The sequence below is a fragment of the Oreochromis aureus genome, linkage group 9 (genome assembly GCF_013358895.1).
Source record: "Oreochromis aureus strain Israel breed Guangdong linkage group 9, ZZ_aureus, whole genome shotgun sequence".
NCBI lineage: Eukaryota > Metazoa > Chordata > Actinopteri > Cichliformes > Cichlidae > Oreochromis > Oreochromis aureus.
The window spans coordinates 37,825,494-37,843,840 of NC_052950.1; the positions used below are offsets into that span (position 1 = coordinate 37,825,494).

General features: G+C 40.9%; 2 long non-coding RNA genes across 3 annotated transcripts; both read right to left on the bottom strand.

Annotated features, from left to right (window-relative positions):
- Positions 1–3,102: 3,102 nt before the first annotated feature.
- Positions 3,103–5,224, bottom strand: LOC120441758. The gene is made up of 2 exons (XR_005614253.1): positions 4,864–5,224; positions 3,103–4,406 (listed from the first exon to the last, which is right to left on the bottom strand). It is a non-coding gene; the product is annotated as an uncharacterized LOC120441758 (long non-coding RNA).
- Positions 5,225–5,407: 183 nt separating this feature from the next.
- Positions 5,408–14,117, bottom strand: LOC120442006. 2 transcript variants are annotated; one of them, XR_005614454.1, is made up of 3 exons: positions 13,833–14,117; positions 8,420–8,550; positions 5,408–5,460 (listed from the first exon to the last, which is right to left on the bottom strand). It is a non-coding gene; the product is annotated as an uncharacterized LOC120442006 (long non-coding RNA). The 2 variants fall into 2 exon arrangements; XR_005614455.1 differs by lacking the exon at positions 5,408–5,460 and adding an exon at positions 8,213–8,317.
- Positions 14,118–18,347: the final 4,230 nt, after the last annotated feature.

The following is an 18,347-nucleotide window of genomic DNA, read 5'->3' on the forward strand; positions in this document are numbered from 1 at the left end:
CTATCATTCACTTTTCACTCACCACCGGTATCTTTCCCTTCTTACTCAAGATTGCTTCAGTCACTTCTATACTGACTAAACCTTCTTTAGATCCTAACAACTTTAACAACCTCTGTCCGATTTCTAATCCACCCTTCATCTCTAAAATACTTCATTCACACCTGGTTAATAATAACATCTACGAGAGATTTCAATCTGGTTTTCCTTCATGTCACTTTCACTGTTTTTCTGATGACACCCAGTTATATCTCTCCTGCAGGCCTGATTCCTTCCTCCTACCCTCTTCTCTTACAGAATGTCTATCCGAATGAAAATCCTGGTTTAGCTCTAATTTTCTAAAGCTTAATGAGGATAAAACTGAAATCCTCCTTATTGGCACCAAATCCAATCCAAACCATTTCTCACTCACTATCAATAACTCCACAGTTTTCCCTTCTCCTCGGGTTAAGAGCCTTGGTGTCATCCTAGACAGTTCACTTTCCTATAAATGTCACATCAATAATCTTACCTGTTCTGCCTATTTCCATCTACGCAACATTAACAGATCACATCCTTCTCTTTCCACCCAGGCTACGTCTTGTTCACAGTCTCGTTACCTCCCGTATTGACTACTGCAATTCTCTCTTGCATGGTCTCCTCCAAAAATCCCTCCATAAGCTTCAACTGGTTCAGAACTCTGCTGCTCGCATGATCACCAGAACCCCTCCTACCAGCACATCACCCCTGTTCTTCAGGAACTTCACTGGCTCCCTGTGAAATTCTGGATAATATACAAACTTCTTCTGCTCACCTTCATGGCCATTCATAACCTCGCACCTCCCTACCTTTCTGACCTGTTAAGCACTACCTTGGGGTGGCTGTGGCTCAGATGTTAGAGCAGCTCAGCTACTGATTGGAAGGTTGGTGGTTTGATCCTTGGCTTCCCCAGTCTGCATGCCAAATATCCTTGGGCGAGATACTAACCCCAACTTGATCGGAGTGTGAGTGTTTATGAGTTTGCACTTGAGTTTAGAAGTGCATGGGTGAATGAGGCATGTTGTATACAGTGCTCTGAGTACTCCGGGAGAGTAGGAAAGCGCTATATAAGAATCAGTCCATTTACCTTTTCTGCCCGCTCACTTTGATCTTCTTCTGCTATCCAGCTTTGTGTGCCTTCCGTCCGCCTCACCACCATGGGGAGCAGAGCTTTTAGCTGCTCTGCCCCCAGGCTGTGGAACTCTCTACCCCCAGATATAAGAAACACTGGTTCTCTCCCCCAGTTTAAATCTCAACTCAAAACCCATCTGTTCAAATCTGCATATTCACTGTGAACCCACTGTTTGTTCATTTTATTTGTGCTTTTCTTTTATTGTTCTTCATTGTGTCTAGAGCAGGGCGATATGGCCAAAAATATTTATCATGATATACTTTTGAAAATCTGCGATAACGATATAACTGACGATATAACTGACACTAGACAAAATACTTTACAACTCCACAATTTTATTAGTGCAAAAAAAAAAAACCCCATCAATGTATTTTCACTTAAACAAGCAGCTGTTTTTTATGTGCATTAAAGTTATATAAAAAATTAACAGTGCAAATGTAAATTCCTCACTGACAGTTTCACCAAAAGGCATTTCCAGTGGAAATTGGCCGACATATCCTCAGCATAACCATGTATAATATCCACAAAACTTAAAAAGAGGTTATACACACACAATACGTAATATTAGGTTGAAGCACAGTGAGTATCACTCCGCGAGGCTCCTGCCTACGGTAGCCATAATGCTCCGACAATCCATCAAGCGGTGCGGCTTCGTAGCTCAGCAAAGTCGTACTGAAACATTTGACAGATTTTCGAGCGCTGTGTTCCACATAAAATCATTTCGAGGTCAGTAAACACAACCAGAATTCATACATAAGGCACATGGGATTATAAGGGACACTGTCGATTTTCAGAAAAATCAAAGGATTGATTTTAAGTGTGCCGTATTTTCCAAACAACACGGTGATAACGACGGCCCGCTAGCATGCGCTACCAAAACTAGTGCTTTGTTGTGTGTCTGACGGACGAAAGCTAAACCAGTTCCACACCACTGAAGTTGCAGCATTTTTACAAACCAGTTCTGGTTCATCCGTTTCACTCAACGATCCGCTTTCACCCTTCTCATTCTCCGTCGCCGCCATGTGAGTATGTAAACAAAGGCACTGCGCATGCGCGTTTTACCCATATTGTATCACGATATTTAATTTTCTTATCGTTGCCCAACATTACACCGGTACTACCATGAACGGTATGATATAGCCCAGCCCTAGCTGTGTCATTGCTCTATTATGTGTTTTACCCACATAATAGAGCAACAAATTTCCCACCTGTGGGACTAATAAAGGCCATCTTATCTTATCTTATCTTATCTTTATCCTATTGTGCAGTATCATTGGGTGTCTTGAAAAGCACTTTATAAATAAAATATATTATCATTGTTACTATTATTATTATTATTAATATATAGCGCCAAGACCATTCCTCACCCCTGCTGCATGCAGCCACGAGGAAAACACCATCCAAGAGCCACCAGAGCCCCTAACCAGGTCATGACCACAACCCCCAGGTTAAGCCCTCCAGGGAAAACGTCCCTAGGGACTCTCCAGACGCCCTAAGCCCATCCCTACCCCCCATATCAACCACAGTAGCGAAGGCGGGACCTCGGGACGGGACGACCCCCCCCCCACTCCCACTAGGTGATGGATCAAAGTAGCGCAGAGGGATTGATCTAAAGTGGTGGCAGAGGCTAATGTGATCTATTAGATGGTCTCTGTATTGGTTAGAGTTAAGATTATTTATATTTTTCCAGTTCATGAGGACTGTTTTCTTGGCAATGCATAGGGCAGTAAAAACTGATGTATTTTAGAAACTGTTCTGTATATTTTAGACAATAATTTGGGGGTTTTAAGAGTAAGACATTGTACCACACTGTTTGAGTCCGTTATTACGCTCTTAAATCCTACTACTTATTCGTGCGTCTTTCAGGATCTTACAAAGCTTCAAACGACGTGTCGACATTATCGTGACTAATCTACTAATCGAGGCAGCCCTAGATAGTTGAGAAGTAAACCATGCATTATCTCAACCTTTATTTCCTTTACACATTCATGAAGGGATAAAACAAAAAAAAAAGAAGAATTCATCAACATCTAATGGAAAATTGAATACATGCACAGTATAGCAGGTTCCCTCTCAGTGCAGCCAGCTGGATGAGGTTTACTGATCAAACCATGACAGAGAGATTCTATATTCAGGTAAGACAATCTTTAAGAAATGACAGAAAAATACAAACTGTAGGAACTACTTGTCAGTGTGGTCGTATTCATCAGCAAGCAACAGACAAGTTCAGGTTCAGTTGAGTTTACTTGTACCTGTAGGTACGTAAGCAGCTCATCCATCCTAAAATGAAAGCCCTTCAAATCAACACAGACAACAGAAACAGAATGAAACAGTGAAGGGAAAAAAGAAGAAAAATATGGAGAAAGGGCCATATATTTCTTGCTTTTTTCTTTCCCTTAATAGGTGAAAGCATTCTGTTTGAAAAGTCTGTTTAATGATCTGAAGCAGTTAAGTGTGGCAAACATAAAATCAGGAAGGGGGAAAATACTTTGCAGATTTCTAAATTTAAGATCCAGGATTATTCACTGCAGCTCCAGAAAGCAGAGCTACCTCATCAGATCCAAGTGTGACATCAGCTGACACTTTTTACAGGAGAGTCCATCTGAACTCTGTGGAGCCTGATCTCAAGGTTTTTAAGTCTGACCCTGAAAACAGAAGAGGACCTTTCTGTCTCTTCAGATTCATTGTGATCTGGTGATTTCAGTTCTGCATGATCACGCTGATGTTTGCGCAGAGCAGATAATGAAGTGAATGTTTTTGCACATTGGTAACAGTGAAACAGTTTATTTACAGCGTGGGATCGTTTGTGTCTGGAGTATGAAATGAAATTCTTGAAGCTCTTGTCACACTGGTCACAGCTGAAGTTCTCTTCCATGTGTGTACGTTCATGTTTGTTACGACCAGATGAACGTGAGAAACTTTTGTCACAGTGTCTGCACTTGTATGGTTTCTCTCCTGTGTGCACTCTTTTATGCTCTTTAAGATGATCTGCAGTGGTGAAGGATGACCCACACTGGTCACAGAGGTGGTCTTTAACCCCACTGTGACAGAGTTCATGTTTTTTGAATGCACTTGATGTTGTAAAGCCGCTCCCACATTCTTTGCAGTAGTTCATTTTGTCTCCAGTGTGTCTACGTTGATGTACTTTTAGGCTCCTTCGGTAACTGAAAGTTTTTCCACAAAGGTCACAGCGAAACTCTTTCCCACCACCACAGTGACGACAGGGTTGAGAACTGGATCCATCTGTGTCGCTCTGCTTCTAAACAAAGACACAAAGACAGTGTAAGTCAGTCCTTCAACATTTTTATCCTGAACGTCGCCTGAAATAAAGAGCATCTGTGCCAACGTCCACATTTTACTTTTTACATTATAACACTCAGCTTACTGGGCAAAAATGACTCTTCATATGTAGGTAATCTACTTAATGGGAAGATTGGTGGTTAAACCTCTGGATGCTCTACTCTGCATCCCACAAGATACTAACCCCAAGCTGCTCTCCGATGCATCCACTGGAGTGTGAATGTTAGATACATAGAAAGGGGAGAAGCTTTTAAAACTTTACGTTTTTCCAACATCAGGAAAGTTTCAGGAGATTTGTGTCAGATTTGACTCAATATTCTGTACATGAAGTTTTCATGTCTCATATAAGCTTTGAAATTAAACTAATTCACATAATACTTCAAAATAACTGCAACTGTAAAAAGAAAAATACATACCTCACAGTAACTGCACTTGTAGAGTCTCTTTCTGGCGTGGATCTGTTGGTGTGATTTGAGATAATCTGGATGTTTAAAAACTTTATCACACAGGTCACATTTATAAGGTCTCTCCTCAGTGTGGGTAAACATGTGGCTTTGTAACTGTGCATTTGTTGTAAACAGTTTGCCACACTGATCACAGCAGTAAACATTATGTCCAGTGTGAATGCGCAGGTGAATATTTCGGTACCCTAACTGGCTGAAAGTTTTTCCACAAATGTCACAGCTGTACGCTTTAACTCCACTGTGGAGGAGTTGGTGTGTTTTTAAGCTTGAAGACTGTGTAAAAGTTTTTCCACAAATGTCACAGCTGTACGCTTTAACGCCACTGTGGATGAGTTGGTGTTTTTTTAAGTTTGAAGCCTGGGTAAAAGACTTTCCACACTCATCACAGCTGTACGCTTTAACGCCACTGTGGATGAGTTGGTGTGTTTTTAAGTTTCCAGATAGAGTAAAACCCTTCCCACACTCATCACAGCTGTATTTTTTCTCTCCCTTTCTTCTGTGAGGTTTGTCGGCCTCCTGAGAGCGCTGACTTCTCGCTCCATGTTGGTCCTGCAGTGACAGAAATACAAACAGGTGCAGTGAGCAGGGCCATAGAGTCTGATGAGACTTAATTTCTCAATGGTGCAACAAAAAAATAAAAATCCTAGGCTGCACCGGTGCCACCAGGCGTTCAATTCCTGTAATCCTACGTGTGTAAATTTGAAATTGTCGGTTAGCAGCTTGAATAAAGTGATAGATTCATTAAATCCTGAATTGATTTTTAAATATAGATGTATTTTGCCAGAAACGCCAGAATCTCAGGTTAAACCTCACAAAACATTTCATCATCCACCAAACAATTAAAACAGTAAATGAGAGCAGGTACACGGATTCCTCACAAAGACGCAAACACAGAGCGCCGACCAGACGCATCAGAATCAGGAGGATGTCGGCTTCCTCACCAGACAACACGGACACACTGTCAGGGCTGAAAGCCGACACTGATTCTGATGCGTCGGGTCCGCGCTTTGTGTTTACGTCTTTTTTGCGCTAGATTCTGAAGCTGCAGGTTTGATCACTCCAACCAATATTGACTGAACCAGCAGCAAAAGAAGATCAAACCTATGCTTCACATTTGATAAACATCGTCATTAATTCCCTCTTACTTTTGCTGCTTTGCTTCAACCACGCGATAAAAATCACACTTCATGCACAGCTCTCTCCGAGTACTTCAAGAACAGTTTCCCATTTCAAATCTTTGTTTTCGGCATTATTCGTTCACTTATTACGCACATGGCATGTACAGCGCTGTCGGCCGCTGTTTTTTTCGTGTGTGTGTGTGTGTTTTCCAAAAATGACCTCTGACAGGAAAGCCTCATTTCTGCTGTTTAATAGCAAAGAAATGTAAACTTTTTAAAATGATGCCAAATTGCAAAACACTCAGCTGTGTCTGTAATCAAACCTCTGTAACTTTGCTCTGCTTCACTTCAGCAGCATCAGGTAATGTTCATGTGTTGATTCATGGTTTTCTTCAGTTTTTGGTCGACTGCAGAATATTTTTAAGGTTATCTGCTATAAAAAGCTGATAACCTTATTTTATCCTCAGTTACTTTGACACAAAGGCATCTGCTGTAATGCTCACACCTCTGATGAAGTCTCACATGTATCAGCACTGATAACTGATCAGAATTATAATATTTCTGACTGTCTGAGGCAAAATTGTATCGAATCGGGACCTTTTGAATCGGAATCGAATGGATTATAGAAATCAGTGATGATACCCAGCCCTAGTGAGCAGCCTAGGCCCGACAGAAGTGGATGTAGCTGTGGGTAATAAGAAAAGATGAAGATGAAGAACGATTGATAACTTTTTTGTTAAGTTAAGGCCTGATCTATCTGAAATTCATAGCCAGCTCTGACACGGAACCATCAATCTCTGAACGCTGAAAAAGCATCCGCTTCTGCTTATCCTTTTTCAGGGCGCTGGAGCCTATCCCAGCTGTCATAGGGCGAGAGGCGGGGTACACCCTGGACAGGTCGCCAGTCTGTCGCAGGGCTAACACAGAGACAGACAACCATTTGCACTCACATTCACACCTATGGGCAATTTGGATTAATCAATTAACCTTTCCCCACAAACTGCATGTCTTTGGACGGTGGGGAGGGAGCCGGAGTATCTGGAGGAGGAGGCCGGAGGGAACCCACGCAAACATGGGGAGAACATGCAAACTCCACACAGAAAGACCCCGGCCTGATGGTGGAATCGAACTCAGGACCTTCTTGCTGTGCTGCAACAGTGCTAACCACCGTGCTGCCCACAGTGTATCCAGGAAACACATTATATGCTGTGATAAATGCACTGCCCAAGTGTCCCCACTGCCTTTCAGCAGCAGGCAGCAGCAAACAGGTCGTCAGAGGAGCCGATGTGATGATTAAGTTTAACACTGTCTACATTGTAACCAAAGAGTGCCAAAGCACTTTAAGTTACTTTTTCAGTAACTTCTCTTTGTTGTAGAAATGTGCTCCAAATAAAGAACTTTGTGTTGAAAAGATTGTTAGTTAATCATTTACAAATCAATATTGTCTGTATGGACAGCAATTTTTGGGGTTTTTTTTGAAAATGAACAAGTAACTTGGGTGCACCTAGGAAAAAAAGTTAGGTGCACCAGTGCAGTTAGTCTAGAGCGCTGGTGAGTGAAATGCAGTCGTGGAACAAACTGAAACTTCCTCCATTCGTGGAATCACAGACGATGGTCAATGGTAACTTTATTGTCCCCAATGGGAAATTGATTTGTCCATGCAGAGATATAAAAACAAACAAACACAACAACACAACAAACACAAAAATAAGCCCCAAGAAAACAACCTAAATTTTATCACCAAAAAAAGTACAGTGTGCAATGGCAACAACACTTATGGTTTAGTGTTATTAACCATGATAATAGCACTTGGTACAAAAGACAATCTATGTCTCTTTATAACAACGACCTGATGGGAGCAGTTGAAAATCATTAAAGAGAGGCTGATCTGAACACAACATGACAGAGGCTGCCTTCCTCAGCACCTGCCTGTTATAGAAGTCCACAAGCTGGACCTGAGACCTCCCTGAAATCCGACCAGCCACTTTAACCAGGTTGCTTAGTCTGGTCTTATTATTTAAGGACATATTACCATAGATGTCACCAAACACATTGTAGGTGTGTTATCACCACCTTCTGGTGACAGTATCACATTAAAATTGTGTTATAGAATAAGAGTTGTAATCAAAATTACATTATTGAAGAAATATTGATCACAGAGAAAAAATGTTTACCATAAGATCAATTCTGAGTCCAACTGATGATATTGTTGTTTCAATGTGTGCTGATAAAAAATGATCTTTGTATTTTCTTGTAACTTCTGTGGTTTTTGTTTGTGAATGTAGCTCCTGTATGTATGGAGGAGCCCAGGATGGAAAAGATAAAGCTGCTGTTAACAACCAGCTGTGCACACAGGTTCAATAACAGTGTAACTGTGATACTTTTCTCACCTTTTGTGTTGAAGTCATTGTTTCCTCTGTAGTGGCTGAGCTGAGTCCAAATGGCCGAAATTGTTCCTCTGCTGCTCCACCAGACTTGTTACTTAGCTGGGACATAAAATGTATAGATATGTAATTTATCCCTGAAAAATAGAAGCAGAGCAAATAAACATTACTACACTCCTCAGTGACAACAATACGTATGAAGCTTCAAGGTGAAACCCCAGAAGCAACATGGCCAAAAATATTTAGCACTATATATATTTGAAAATTTGCAGCAACGATATAACTGATGCGAGACAAAATACTTTACCACTCTACAACTTTATTAGTGCAAAAAATCCCATCAATTTATTTTCACCTAAACAGGCAGATGTTTTTAATGTGCATTAAAGGTGTATAAAAAATTAACAGTGCAAATGCAAATTCCTTGCTGACAGTTTAACCAACGGGCATTTCCAGAGGGCTGACATATCCTCAGCATAACCATGTATAATATCCACAAAACTTCAAAAGAGTTGCAACATAAAACTGAATGGTGCCAAATAAATAAGTCAAATAATAAAAATGCACAAACTCTTGAGTAAAAACAAAACAAAATAAACAAAACGTGGATAAACTATGCTACTGCTCATGGAAGTTTTCTACATTTCTAGTTTTAAGACTCTCGGTCAGAAACACTAACATGTTCACAGATGTGAGCTTAAAGGAGGACCTTTGAAAAGTTACGTTTCCACCTGTGTTGAACAACCTTTCAGACGCAGAGCTAGTTGCCTGAATGCAGAGGTATTTCCTAGCTAATCTGTTGATGTGTGGAAAGTTCACTGTGTTCACTGTGTGAACTTTCTACCACAAAAGAGGATCAGACTCACTGTGTGCTGGTGGACTATTCAGATAACTGCTCAGTTCAGATAATAACCTTTCTGCAGTTACATCTATTTTACCTCTAACTGGTCCCGAGACTCTTCTTTGGCTTTTTAACAGCTCCCTGAATTGTTTGGTCTCCAGCAGATGCAGGAGGTGTTTCTGAAAAAGCTGTGGCTGTGCTATCCTGCTGTCACACAAGATGCTCTAGTTCACTCATGTCTTGAACTTTGATGTCTTCACTCACACTGAAATATTTTGTATGAAAACATGGATCAAGGAGAGAATCCACGCTAACAAGCCTCTCTGTGACACTGTCTTTGTGGCTTTTGTTCATGTAATCAAGTATTGCTGTTTTGATGTCTTTGGTCAGCCGAGTGTCACATCTGCAGAACAGGCTTAACAGATGAAATGGTCGAATAATCTTCAGCAGAAAAAGCATCTGTAAACTCTAGAAGTGGACTCAGTGCAGTGCTGACCAAGTCCAGCACCTCAATGTTTCGCCATGTCAACATTAGGGCTGTTCGATATAACGATATATATCGGATGACGATATAAAAACGTCTATTGTTTCATTTTACGCTATCGTTTGTTTCATGGTGTCGCAAAATAAACTGTTTACGGCAATATTTTTTCATTATTTTGATGGTCACTGTAGTGGCTATATTAGGGATGCACCGATACCGATACTGGTATCGGGTATCGGGCCGATACTGTAAAATGCGCGCGTACTCGTACTCGTAAAAGTTAACCGATACCATGAACCGATACTAATGTAGCCCGGATGGGAATTTGGGAGTAGATACTCATAATTCCCATGGACTTGAACGCCACGGTAACATAAGGTGTTCACAGTTATGTGATGTAACTGTACCCTGAATTTAATTTGCCCTGTAATATGTCACAAGGTAAATACAGGTAATTAGAGCAATCAAACTGTTATGTTAATCATAAAAGTATTATTTTATGGTATGTAACTCTGAAGGGAGTTAAAATATTGTTCAGAGTTCTAATTTTCTGGAGGCCCGTGAAGGTAGCATATAACGGGACTTGTGTATCTGTTGCAATGGAGGAGGAGAAGAGAACGGCATGGAGAGATGCACGAGGTTAGCTGAGCCAAAGTGAGAGACTCGGCTAGTTTTACTGAGGTTAACTAGCACAAAAGAGTGTGTGACTAGAAAGCTAACCGTGTGGGAGCTTCGCAACAGAGTGTGGGTGAAGTGACTTTTTGTTTCAACGGTAGCACCACCGTGGAAATCTGTGTTTCCAGCTAAGACCGTCGAGGCTAAAGGCTAGCCCGGACTGCTTGGCCACGGCGGCAGCCGCTATGGACTGTCGGAGAGCTGGACAGTGACTCGCTAACGCGCTGTAGCAGAGACAGCATCGGGTCCGCAGGGAGTGGATTTAGTGTGGGACTGGTGAACGGCGACCTACCGAGCAACGGAACTGTAAGTCAGACTTTTGTGCTCTTACTGGGGAGAAGAGGATTTTTCTCCATCGTCCGGCGTGAGCAGCAAACAGGCCTGCAACAAGTGTGAATGTGAGTGTGTGTGGGGCCCATGTGTGAATATTGTATGTTTAGTGGATTTATATAACGTGTTTTGGAGTGTATATTAGTGAGTCACTTACCAAAAGGTGATAACATAAGTTGGGTTGTTTAATATAATTTGAAAGGGAATTATTTCATTTATACAGTGTATTTCATTTGGTTAAGGAATTGGAATATCATTTGAGTTTAAAAAAGGGATGTGTTGTACAGTATTTGTCTCTGCCCTTACGTTCAGTAAACGTTTCGTTTGTGTTAAAGAGTTGTCTGGGGTCGTTTCTTTACTACTGGTTAAGTTTAACTTGTGTGTGGTAGAAGTATCGGATTTTGTACTCGGTATCGGCAAGTACTCAGATCTAAGTATCGGTATCGGATCGGTTTGAAAAAATTGGTATCGTTGCATCCCTAGGCTATATTAATTTCTTAAAGTTCTCTCTTTCTCTTATATTTAATATAACCACACTACAGACGGACACGCGCTTGTTTTTATGCGTTGGCGTTAGCAACAACGACGGTAACACCATCGCGTGCCCGCTTGTTTATTTTCCACATAAACCTTTCACAATAAAGCTCAAGATCCTGTTGAGACTTTTCAAAATAAACTGAATCACGTGAAAGATGCAGAGTATTAACGGATGAGAAGCAAAAAAGAGCCGTCAGGTGCTAAAAAATAAACCTTAGACTCAAACGTTAGAACAGGCTTTGCCCCGCAGCACGCTGTGTGATAAATACTCACAAAGAAAACGGCGGCCGTTACAACTTATGTCTAAAAATGTATCGTTTCATGCATCGGTCAAAGTACTCGACTCCAGGTCCACGACACCCAGCTGGAAACACTTCACGCAAGTCGAGCTGCCCGACATTCACAGAATTTACAGAAAATGTTACATTTTTGTGATTTATATCGTTATCGAACGATAGATGTCTTAATATCGGGATATGAGATTTTGGTCATATCGCACAGCCCTAATCAACATGACGTGCCAGCTTAAACCTGTGTTATAGCTTTTTCTTGTTCCAGCAGCCGCTGGATCATTCTCTGCTTTGAACCCCACCGAGCCAGTGGAGACTGTCAGGAAACAACTACATCAAGACAGCTCCTTACAAACCAGAACCAGCTTCACCCTGATCAGATCTGCACACTGTTAGACCTCTGCCTTACCACCACATATTTTAAATACAACGACATCCATGTTTGTGTCTACAGACACAAACATGGATGTGCTGTGAGCTCCCCAGTGTCACCCATGGAGGAAGTGGAAAGAAAGGCTCTTGCCTCTTTAACAGGGACAGCACCGAGCCAATGATAGGGTGAAGCAAGGTCTCACAATGGTTTCACTCAGGACCTGCTGATAATGACACACAGATTTTTCCACACATTGTCTCTTGTGATAAGATCAATGGTCAACAGTGGGTCGATGATCCTTTCAGGGGACAACCCCCATGAGGGTTTAAATGCCTGGGACTCTCCACCATTTGATTTTAGAATTGAAAAAGCCACTTTTGGATGAGAGATGAAACGTTTTTACAAAGCTTACAGAAGTCCAGTCATTTTCTTTCTAAGCTTCTTATACTCAGAATTAAAGCTGTCCAGCTTTGTGTGTCTGTCAAAATGCTTTTTACAAATCCTGCTGGAATCAGTGTTGTTACAGCTACAGTCAGAGCAAGATGGAAATAATCAAGAAGGAAAGTTCAAATCTACTCAGACTAAATGTCTTCAGTCAGTGTGTCAGCCTCCAGTTAACAACAGTGGTGAGAAACTGCACTACTGAACCTCCACTGACTGAGTAACTGCAGTTTGGTGCTTCATTATAACTTCATGGCAGTTTGTACACAAACTGGGAAAAACATCTGAAAAACTGAAGGTGAGCTGATAGTAACAGGGTCAGATTTGGACAGCAGCTCACCATGTTCATACAGAACCCATTTCTCATCTCAAAGGAAGTCACACAGCACTTCAAGTGGGCAAATACTGGGCCTCTCCAGTTGCAACGGGTTGATCTCCAAGAAGATGTGGCCCTGAGAGAGCAGTTTGGAACAACTGAATCTGCCTCTTTCTGGCTCCAAATGGTCTCTGAGACAGCTTTCCCAAATCTGAGGCAAGTAGCCCTGTACATGTTGACCATGTTTGGCTCCACATACAGCTGTGATGCAGCTTTCTCCACAATGAACATAATAAACACTAAATATTGTTCACGGCTCACCAACGAGCAGCTACACATGTGTATGGCCCTGACACCATTCCAGCCCACATTTAAAATCCTGGTAGGACAAACTAAAGCTCAATTCTCTCACTGAACAACAGAAATTGGGGAAGTGAAATACAAACGGGAAAGAAAGAGAAACTGTACAATTGTTAAGAATTTTTGATGTCATTTGGTGAAAAATTTGTTGAGACTGTTAAGTCAAGATGTGAAAGGTAAAGAAAAAGGGAAACTCAAACTGCTGCCATTTTTTCTGAAATTAAGCATTTTGTTTTAATATTTTTTATTTTCTCTAATTCATTTTTAACTGAAACCCTATATGTAATGTAGGTCTACTGTGTGTTTCAGTGTTCACAATCACTTTTTAAAAAAATGTTTTTAACTTGTATTTTCATTCATTTGACAGTCTATTGTTCATACGTTCAGATATTGATAAAAAAAAAAAAAAAAAATAGGCTGCTTCTGTATCACAATCATAACGCAAGTTAGACATCATGATGTCCCGGACCTCTGCTTGGGAAGATTTTCTCTAACAGGACATCTTCAAAATTTAGCTGAATGCCCCTTCTGTAGAGGTTTGGTGCAGGCAGAAAAACAGCTGCAGGGACAACGAAAAGACTTTTCTGCTCCAACTTCTCCCAGCATGCTGAGCTAATGATTAGTTGGTGTTTTTCTCCAAACACTCTCTCACTCTTCTCTCAACGTGTTCACAACAAACTGTGAACAGACCCGAGGAGAGCAGCAGAAGACCTCATTCAGGAGCTAAACTCAACATGAACTGAACTCACAGTAAAGTTAGCTCGGTGCTTACCTTTAGATGAGGCCACAAACCGAGAGAAACTCCGTGATGAAGCTGGAACTCTTTCCAAACCCCGGAAGCAGATCAGGGAGAAGAGACCCACGTGGTTCACGCTGATCTCAGCTACGATCCAGGAGACAAGGGTGGGCAGATCGATGCAGATATCGATCCAAACGTTGGTAGTGGTATATGATCGATACTTCAGTTTGTTTCTCTCCTCTAAGTTCACTACTTTACTCCCGTTTTATGAAAAAACAGCTCTCTCTGCTCGACTCCTCTCCTGCACACACACTTTGCTCCGCCCCCTTCTTCCTGATCTGCTTTGATTCGATGCTGTTTGGACACGTGACTAGAAAAAGAGGCCGAGCCTATATTTTTTTTAATGAACTTTATTTATCAACAACAATATAAACTCTGTCAGTGCGCCCCAGGGTGGCTGTGGCTACAATGTAGCTTGCCATCACCAGTGTGTGACTGTGTGTGTGAATGGGTGAATGACTCGATATGTAAAGCGCTTTGTAAAAGCGCTAAATACATAAAGCAAAATACATTTAGCATAAAGTGCTAAATACAGACCATTTACCATATAAGGCACCATTATTTATTCACACATCTAAATATATACGGTTGAGCATTACAACAAGAGAAAAAGAGACATAAAAAGAAAAGTAGGAGAAATAACAAAAGAAAGAAAGAAAAAGGGGCAATGTAGAATTTGAGAACATAGACACAAACAGTGTGAACAGAAAGGGAAATCATGATCCACATCTCAGATAGAGAGGAGGCCTCCTTTTAACATAAATTGAACTTATTGAATAGAAATATAAGTTTAGGGGCTTTCTTGTCATTTACATGTTTCAGCGACTTACTGTGAGAGTTTAAAATCATTCAGCCATCTGTTTATACATGGTTTAGCTTGAAATGTCTGCATTTGTGAATAAAACATTTCCCAGCAACAAGACAGTCCCAATCACCAAGTCTAAATTTGGGTTCTCAGCAAGCATCCCAAATTTAACTACAATCACCATCAAATATGGTAACTGAATTCCCCTGGACTGTAGCCAGCTCCACATGTCAATCCAAAAGGAGTGCGCTGATTCACAATAGAAAAACAAGTGAACCAAACTTTCAATGTCATTTTCAGAGAATCCACAGGTGTGCGCATGTGGGTTAAATTTCAGTCTTAGGAATTAATTTGTTGGGTTAATCTCATTTATGACTTTAAAATTAACCTGTTTTGCTTTACTGGGAAGGGGAAGTAAAATACACTTTCTTCATATCAGTTTAACTTCCATAGCCTCAAATTCTTTTAGAATAAAATTTCCTTTAACCAGGTTACGGAAATGTTATCAAAAACTGATCTCTCTAAACCTGCTGTCACCAAAGTCAACACCAGCTATGCCAAGCTGTCTCAGTCCAGGAGAAATTTTAGAGTGTACAATGTCTTCTTTAATCATTGATTTCAAAGGGACTGGGATGGCTTTTGTTAGTGTTTTATAACTCTTAGCAGCACCTTACGTCAAACTTCTTACAGATCGTCTCATGTTAATAAAACCCCATTTCATGGCGTTATTTGCTGTCCATACACAAATGTCAAGTTAGGTAAGGGTTAAAAGATCAAGATCATATATTAAAAAAAATCTCCCGCTCGCCCCTGCGGGCGATCAATCCTTCAAGCTCGGGTCCTCTACCAGAGGCCTGGGAGCTTGAGGGTCTTGCGCAGTATCTTAGCTGTTCCTAGGACTGCGCTCTTCTGGACAGAGATCTCCGATGTTGTTCCTGGGATCTGCTGGAGCTACTCACCTAGTTTGGGAGTCACCGCACCTAGTGCTCCGATTACCACTGGGACCACTGTTACCTTCACCCTCTACATTTTCTCAAGCTCTTCTCTGGGCCCACCATATTTCTCAGGCTTCTCATGTTCCTTCTTCCTGATGTTGCTGTCATTCGGAACCGCTACATCGATCACTACTGCCGTCTTCTTCTGTTTGTCTACCACCACTATGTCCGGTTGGTTAGCCACCACCATTTTGTCCGTCTGTATCTGGAAGTCCCACAGGATCTTAGCTCGGTCATTCTCCATCACCCTTGAGGGCATCTCCCATTTTGACCTCGGGACTTCCAGGTTATGCCAGTGGTTCCCAAATGTTTTTTTGAAAGCCCCCCCTTTGTTTTACAAGAAGAATGTTCATAGTGTACAGCAGAGGTTCCCAAAGTGTGGAGCCTGCCCCCTAGGGGGGCGCAGAGCCATTGCAGGGAGGGCGCGGTATGAAAAGAAAAAAGAAAGAATGCTTGGGCACTGCTAACACGGGGCGCCCACACAAACACAATGCAGGAGATGAAGCATCGCCAAATATGTTTCCAAACCAACTTCATTCTAAGCCAAAGACTGGAAAATGTGATGAAGCATATCTTCCCTTTGGCTTCACCTGCACAAGTGCCAAGGTAGGTCTCCCCTGCAGAATTGGTTTTCCCTGCGTCGGGAGCAGCGCTGGGCTCTACAAATCACGGACAAACGTATCCCACAGTTATGTTTTTGAACCCATTTTGCACAGAGAGGCATTTTTTGAAAAATGTATTGACAGCAATGTTGAATATTATTACACAGGAAAAAACAACTACACGTAAAATAATTACACCGTGACGCCTCTGCCTTTCTAAATGCAGGGACAGTAACTGCGTGTGTATATGTAAGCGTGTAAAACCTGCAGATAGTCAGAACATTTTTCTTGTAAAACAAAGGGGGGCCTAGCAAAAAAATGTTTGGGAACCACTGGTGTAAGGTGAATATCTGTGAGCACACTGATGTAACATCACTTAAAAAAGATTTGGACACAAGACAGATACAGGGACACAAACATGAGGACACTAATCACATCACACAGAGACAGATTGGAGGAGAAGGGGAAGAAACAAACAAACCAGAAAACAAGAATTATAAGAATCGCAGTGGCACGGGAAAATAACAGGACATACATATCTTGTACTTTCAAAGAAATAACAAACAAGTCCAGAACAAAACTGAAAATACTGAGTGAAAGATCAGGACATACATACAGACAGTAACAGACAACAGAGCGTCAATCATTCAATAAAAGCAACATGAACTACGAGGTTAAAGAAAACAAACTTGAGTTTACAAGAGCAAAGCTGGAGCTTTAAAAGCATTTTAATGAACTAAAAACCTTTATTATGATGGTCCAGCCATGAGTGACACCCTGATGAAAGCTTGTATGAAGCTAGATGTTAAACATGAACCTCCTGATATATTTTTGTACCCCCCGTTGTCAGACCTAAATCCTCCTTAAATAGACACAGACCATACTACCAATTCAATTTAAGAGATCCCCCCTAAATAGTCCGCCTACAAATAAACATACAGTGAAATACTGCACTCATTTTAACACACTCCACATACATCTGACTACAAAACTAACGCCAATCAAATAACATACGAATTTATTTTTATTTATTTTAACCTTTTGTATTACCTATATTGTGTATTTTGTCTGACATTTTGTTTATTTTAACTATTGTGTACAGTGCTTTGTGACTGCCTGTTTATGAAAAGTGTTTAATAAATAAACTTTACTTTCTTACTAAAGCTTCAGGCCGCTCGCACCCTCGGCTCTCATCTAATGGTTTACCCCACAAAAGGGACATTTATAATTAAGCTAATTGTTATATTATAGCTGTTTGTCATATTTTGCGACTTTGTACAACATTGTATTATTTAATCCATTTTAGCCAATTATTGTTCTTACTGTCTTGCAGCAAAAGGGATGAATAAAGTATTCTGATTCTGAAATTTTAGGTCAACAATCTGAAATACAAGAAGCAAAATCGTGGCTCAAACCTTTTATTTTCACACCAAACTGTTTTCATAAGATAAACTTCATACACAGTTTAACATTTGCAGGATTTTCACAAAATTATTGTTGAGCGTTTTTATTTATATAGCACATTTAATCATAACAGCAACGTTGACCAAAGTGCTGTACAGAAATAAAAAGTAACTAGTGCCAAATAGACTCAGTAAACAGAAACAGAATAAAAACAGGAAAGGAAAAATCGACACGACACAGCTGAAGATCTAAAAATCTTTTTTCATGGTCTTGAAAATCAAACAGTTACAACAACTACATCTTCATCACCATCAGTTTTAAGAAGAAGAGCACAGGTTAACCTTTCAGATTTTGTCGTCAGCTGGAGAATCCAGTTTTTAAAAAGAGCGGCGTGTACAGAGCACCGACCCCACCAGTTGATAAAAGAGAGCATTTTTGGCATCTCTGCAGAATGCAGTCGCTGATGAGTAACAGGCCGGCACCTCCACAAAGCTCCTTCCAATCTCATTTGCAGACACAAACAATATTCCAAGCAGCGTCTTTTACAGTGTTTTTTGAACTGTGAAGCCGTGTTGTCAGATGCTGATATGGATAGTTTAAGAAATGCACACAAATCTTTATACACTAAAAAAAGAGGGAAAAGTTTGAGGGAACAATTTACAAGTTTTTACACAAACGATTC